At 57.7% G+C, this 6,051-nt stretch overlaps 2 protein-coding genes across 7 annotated transcripts in view; one reads left to right on the top strand and one right to left on the bottom strand.

Annotated features, from left to right (window-relative positions):
- The window catches only part of LOC113233536, a 98,209-nt gene that overhangs the window by 44,578 nt on the left and 47,580 nt on the right, over positions 1-6,051 (bottom strand). The gene's annotated exons all lie outside the window — the stretch shown is intronic.
- Positions 1-6,051, top strand: part of LOC113233683 — a 51,007-nt gene that overhangs the window by 20,153 nt on the left and 24,803 nt on the right. The gene's annotated exons all lie outside the window — the stretch shown is intronic.

Genomic DNA, 6,051 nt, shown 5'->3' with positions numbered 1-6,051 from the left:
ATCTAGTACAGTGGTTGGCGAGTAGGCGGTCGGCGCGGAGTGCGGGGCGCGGGGAATTCTCTCATCTAGTACAGTGGTTGGCGAGTAGGCGGTCGGCGCGGATTATGTAGCTCGGTGTCCGCAACATCTCTCCCCCCGGCGCAGCTTTGCGTAGCCTCCTCTTCCTTTAGTAGGACGACGAGCTTCGATGTTGGCCTTTTGAAGACGCCGGTCTTCGTTCTGACATCGGCGACTCGTACGCTGCCGTCTGGCCCAGGGTACGTACGTTCTACCCTTCCCATTGGCCATACGTTCCTCGGTAGCGTGCTGTCGACGACAACCACTATGTCGCCGACTTGTAGTTTTGACGTGTTGTTCTTTCTGGCTGGTTCTCCTCGCGGTACCAGGGTCGGCAAGTACTCCCGTACCCAGCGTCTCCAGAATTGGTCTGCGAGTGCTTGGCTAGTACGCCAGGTTCGTCTGTCGGCTTCGTCACAGGGTCCTGTTCTCGGTAGACCCGTTGAAGATCCCAGCAAAAAATGGTTCGGCGTGAGGGCCTCGGGGTCGCGAGGGTCCACACTCACGTGCGTTAGGGGCCGAGCATTGATCGAATACTCGGCTTCGGTCAGGAGGGTTCTTAGCACTTCGTCTGATGGTGCCTTTTCTCGAAGCGTTGCTTGTAGCGCTGTCTTGACAGAGCGCACCATGCGTTCCCATGCGCCTCCTTGGTTCGGGGCGCCAGGTGCTATGTAGCGCCATTCCATACGCCGGGTCAGTCCTTCGTCTCTTAGGGCGGGTGCCCATTCGGCGTATGCGGCTTTCAGTTCTTGATCGGCGCCGCGGAAGTTGGTTGCGTTGTCTGAGTACATCAGTCGCGGCCATCCGCGGCGTGCTGCCATTCGTCTCAACGCCATTAGTGCCGAATCCGTAGAGAGAGAAGCGACAAGCTCGAGGTGAACGGCTCGTGTGGTGAGGCAGGTAAATAGTGCGCCCCACCTTTTCTCTCGGCGGCGTCCCACTTTTACAGTAATGGGCCCGAAGTAGTCTACCCCGCAGTTCGTGAAGGGGCGGTGGAATGGATCGAGGCGGGCGCGTGGCAGGTCTCCTGTGGCTGGTGCTCTGGGCCTAGACCTTGTGACCCGGCAGAGGGCGCAGCTATACTCGACGGCGCGTACGGTGGGTCGTAGCCGTATGATCCAGTATCGCTGTCGTAGATCGTTCGTTACTCGCTCTCTGTTAGCGTGTCCTGCTGCGGCGTGTTCTCGCAATACGATGAGTCGCGTGATGGGGTGACGACCGTCTAGGATGATAGGTCGTTTTGCGTCGGAGGGCGCACTTGAGGCTCCAATGCGTCCTCGTACTCGCAGGAGGCCGTCGTCGATTACGGGGTCCAGCTTGTACAGACGACTCGTTCTAGGGATTGGGCGAACTGCTTTGATCCTCTTCAGCTCGTCTCCAAAGTCGTCCTCCTGTGCTCGTTGCATGAGAGCTCGTTCGGCGCGTTCTATGTGCTGTAGCTCCATGCGGGTCGCTCGCTTCCGGCAGATGTCTGTGAAAGCCAGTATGTTCGCGGTTGCTCTTACTAGCGTCTCGAATCTCGAGAAGCGGGTCGGGTCAGGCATCCAGTCGAAGTGGCTCTCGTCCTGCTGGCTCAGGTGCAGGACTTCCTCTCCATCTTCATGAGGTTCCTGTTCTGTGGGCCACCGGTCCTCTGGTTCGTGTAGGAATCCGGGTCCTTGGAACCATCGGTCTTCCATGCGTACTGGAGTCTGGCTTTGTCTTGTGGCATCGTCGGCTGGGTTGTCAGCGGTCGGCAGCCAACGCCACTCGTCTTTGTGCGTGAGTTCGGCGATCTCCCCTAGCCGATGTGCAACGAATGGAGTGTATCGTCGCGCGTCGTTACGCACCCAGTGGACTACGGTTGATGAGTCCGTCCAATAGATGGTCTTCTTTATCTCGATGCGGTGCTCGCGCCTGATAGTGTCGGCGAGTCTTGCTCCGATGAGTGCAGCCTGTAGTTCAAGGCGCGGGATGCTTTGTGTACGCCGTGGTGCCACCTTAGCCTTTGCTCCAACTAGGGTCACTTTCGCGCTACCGTCTTGGTGTACAACCCTCCAGTAGGCCACAGCAGCGTACGCTTGTTCGCTCGCGTCGCAGAACACATGTAGTTCAGTGTGCTCATGGTTCTCCAGGGCGTAGTTCCGGTGCAGGTGCAGGCGTGCGATTTCGTTCAGTTGTCGCAGCCAGGATGCGAAGAGTTCGGCTTCTTCCGCAGGGATCGGCTCGTCCCATGGTATTTCTAGTCGCCATAGGTTTTGAAGCACGATCTTTGCTCTGATCGTGTAATGGCTTAGCAGTCCCAGCGGGTCATAGATCGACATGACCGCACTGAGTGTTTCTCTCTTGGTGGGTGCGCGGCTCTGGTTGCGCACCTCGGCTGGGACCCGGTTCATGGCTGTGTCGAAACCGAGTTCATCTGTTTGCGGGTTCCAGTAGAGTCCCAGGATCTTGTTTTCCATGCTCTCGATCGTCCCGAGCGCGGTGGGCGTAGTTGCTCTGAGTTCTGTCGGGACGTCGCGCAGCACGTTCGGATGGCTTGAGCTCCAGCGCCTTAGCGTGAAACTGGCCGCTGCGTGTACTTCACGTAGCTCTTGTATGGTGGCGCGAGCTTCGTGTTCACTGTCGTAGCTGTCCACCAGGTCGTCCATGTAGTGGCTTTGAGTAATTGCCACTAATGCTCGCGGATGGGTCTCTGCGTGCATGATCGCATTGTGGTTGCGGACTGTGTGAGCCATGAATGGGGAGCTGGCTGCGCCGAATATCATGCTCCTCATTTTGAAGCATCGTGGTGGGTCAGTTCTGTTCTCCCCTCTCCACAGGAACTGCTGTGCCGGTTGATCGTCCGGTCGGATCTTCACCTGCAGAAACATCTCTTGGATATCGGCGGTGACGGCGATCGGCTTTTCACGGAATCGGAAGAGGATGCCCTGCAGTGATAGCAGTAGGTCCGGGCCTTCCAGCAGCTGGTCGTTCAGGCTCACGCCTCGGTTCTTGTGCGCCGCGTCGAACACAAGTCGCTGCTTACCGGGCTTGTTCGGGTTCTGTACGGCAAAGTGTGGTAGATACCAACTAACAGCGCTGTTTTGTTCAGTGCCGTCGCATGGCACCGCGTAGCCTTTGTTGAATAGGTTCTCCACTTGGGCGGTGTACTGTTCGGCGAAGGCGGGATCGGCGTCCATTTTACGTTCTATGGCGCGTAGTCGTCGTAGCGCTGCCTCGTAGCTCGGAGGCATCGTAGTTCCGTCGGTTTTCCACGGCAAACCAACCTCGTAGCCGCCATCGACTTTCTTCATAGTTCTTCTCACCATTGCGATTGCTCGTTGGTCCGCAGCACTCACGCGCGGTCTGTGCGCGATGCCGAGAGCGTCGATGCGGAAGTGTGCCTCGATCAGTTCGTGTAGGCGGTCGTCGTGCTGCTGGTTCTCGTGTAGCGGATGATCAGGAGTCCACACGTGCAGCACATTGTTGCGTTGATGGACGGCGTTCCTTGGTACGGTTCCGTGTACCACCCAGCCCAACTGTGTTCGGGATGCAGCTGGTTGGTTGCGTCCACCAACTCGTAGTTCGCGACTCACTATCAGCTCCCAATTGTCGCTGCCGATCAGGAGGAGCGGGCGTGCCAGATCGTAGCACACGTCTTCCCGTATGTCCCGTAGATGCTTTGCCTCCAGCAGCGAGCTCGGTATGGACTGCTGGTGCAACTTCAGATCACGCACCGTGCGGGCTCGGATGTTCATCGGCTTGTCCTGCGTTGTTCCTTTCAGCTGTAAGCTGACGGTTCGGCTCTGATGTTCTTGTGTCATATTCACTCCATGTAGGCGCAACGGTGTTGAGGGTCCTTCCGCTCCGATGCGCTGTGCCAGTTCTTCGTCGATGAGGGTTATTGTGGCGCCCTCGTCCATCAGTGCGTATATCTCCACACTTCCCAGTGGTCCCGTTACAGTGACTGGAACCACTTTGAGCAGCACTTCCTTCTCTTTCGGTGGTAGCGTGCCCAGTGATAGCACGGTCTCGTGGTGCTTCGGCGCGTTCGGTGGGGTCACTTCAGGCGGCGTTGTGAGCGGTGCTGCAGGCTGCGCAATGGGCTGACTCAGTTCCTCGTGCAGAGTAGGGTGGTGCGGGCGGCGACATTGGTTCACGCCGCACAGCTTTGCCTTACAAAATTGGCGACGGTGTCGTTTTTCAACGCATCGGAAGCACACTCCTTTTTCTCGCACCATGTTCCAGCGCTGTTCAACACTGAGTGCTTTGTAGGACGGGCACCGGTGTAGCGCGTGGGGTTGGCCGCAGTTCGGGCAGCGGTCCGTTTGTTCGTTCTCAGTGGCAGTGTACACGGCGTTCACCTTCCTTTTCACTATCGCGGGTCTTACTTCTCTCCTCGTTGTTGCGGCAGTACTCGCGGCGGGCGAGTACATATAGCGCAGCGCTCTGTCGGCCTCGCGCATAAGGAAACGTGATAACACGACGATCTCTGGGTCTGCTGTTCCTTCGTGGTCTGCGGCGTAGTCGCACCAGCGGGACTGGATGTGCGGGCTCAACTTGTCAAGCACTTCTCGAGCCAGCAGTGGGTTGTACAGAAATCCACGCTTGTCTATGGTTTTCAGCACGTAGACAACGTTCTGAAGCTTCACGGCGAACGTGTTCAGTTCCGTGGCTGACGCACCCGGTTTCTGCATTCTCCGTAGTTCATCGAGTGCCCGGTCGATGATCACCTCGGGCTTCCCGAAACACTGCTCCAGCGTTCTCATAATGATCGCCGGGTCCGTAGCCGCGTGTAGTAAAGCAGCCACAGCGTCGCGGGCCTCACCCTTCAGGCAGGCTCTCAGTCGTTGCAGGTTCTCCGCGGCCGACAATCCGTACAGTTCCGTTGCGTCTCGTACAGCGGCTTTAAATGGCAGCCACTCGCTCGGTGCACCGGAGAAGACAGGTAGCTCGCCTGCGTGCCGGGGCCGCGGCCTTGCCATCTTCTCTATCGCTTCTGCCAGCTGTTCTATTCCTCTACGCGTACGGGCCGGCGTAGGCGATCTTGTTCGTTCTCTTCTTACGGGAGATGGTCTTCTCACAGGCGAAGGGCTTCTCACAGGCGAAGGTGAGCCGTGGAAACGAGTTCGTCTCGTCCGTTCGTTGGGCTCCGTGGTGGTAAGCGTTTCGCCGCGCTCCCCCCGTACGTGCGCCGGGTTGTTGCGGAACCAGTTGTCCACTCTTCGTTCAGCGGCGGCGAGCGGCTCGTCGCGTAAGCTCTCTGCCTCGTCTTGGATAGATGCCACTTGCACGGCTAACCTTTTCTTAATTAGTTCGGCTTCCAGGCGTAGCTCGGTTCGTCGAATTTCCGCTAGCCTCTCCTCCGCTTCAAGTTCTGCCAGTTGTAGTCGCGCCGCCACACTCGCTGTCGATCGATGCGAGTATGCGGGGGACCTCGGTCGTGATGACTGGGCTGCGGGGTTCATAGCAGTTGACGGTCCAGCGGTGGGTTCGTAGAGCTCCCTTGTCTGACGATCGCAGGCCTCCCCCCGTAGGGATGGGCCTCCACGTTCGGTTGGCGCCACGGTGGGCGACGCCGGCGGATCCAATGCCATTCTCCGCAAACGTTCGTGCTCCACTCGAATTTCTTCAGTGATCTTATCCTGGTCTGCAGCGTCACCCTGGCTCCTGGTGACTACCATTGTTCGGTTCAAATGGCAGTGGGCTGCGAGGATACGAAGTTCCGAGCGGTCTTCACTGTTCCGGGCTTGGTACTTGCTCGAATCCGGCTTCAAAGGATCAGAGATTGTTGGTGTTCTAGCTCTTGTTCGGTGGACTGTATTGTTCAGGTTCTTGATCTGGATCGCAAATGAAACTCTTGATTAAAGTGGATTCAATACGTGTTTATTACCAAAAATGTTCCTACTTAAATACCAATTTCACTCTCTTATCTAGTACAGTGGTTGGCGAGTAGGCGGTCGGCGCGGAGTGCGGGGCGCGGGGAATTCTCTCATCTAGTACAGTGGTTGGCGAGTAGGCGGTCGGCGCGGA

This window comes from Hyposmocoma kahamanoa, unplaced genomic scaffold, assembly GCF_003589595.1.
Source record: "Hyposmocoma kahamanoa isolate Upper Pololo Valley unplaced genomic scaffold, ASM358959v1 79, whole genome shotgun sequence".
Classification (NCBI taxonomy): Eukaryota; Metazoa; Arthropoda; class Insecta; order Lepidoptera; family Cosmopterigidae; genus Hyposmocoma; species Hyposmocoma kahamanoa.
This window is presented reverse-complemented; position numbering and strand designations above follow the sequence as displayed.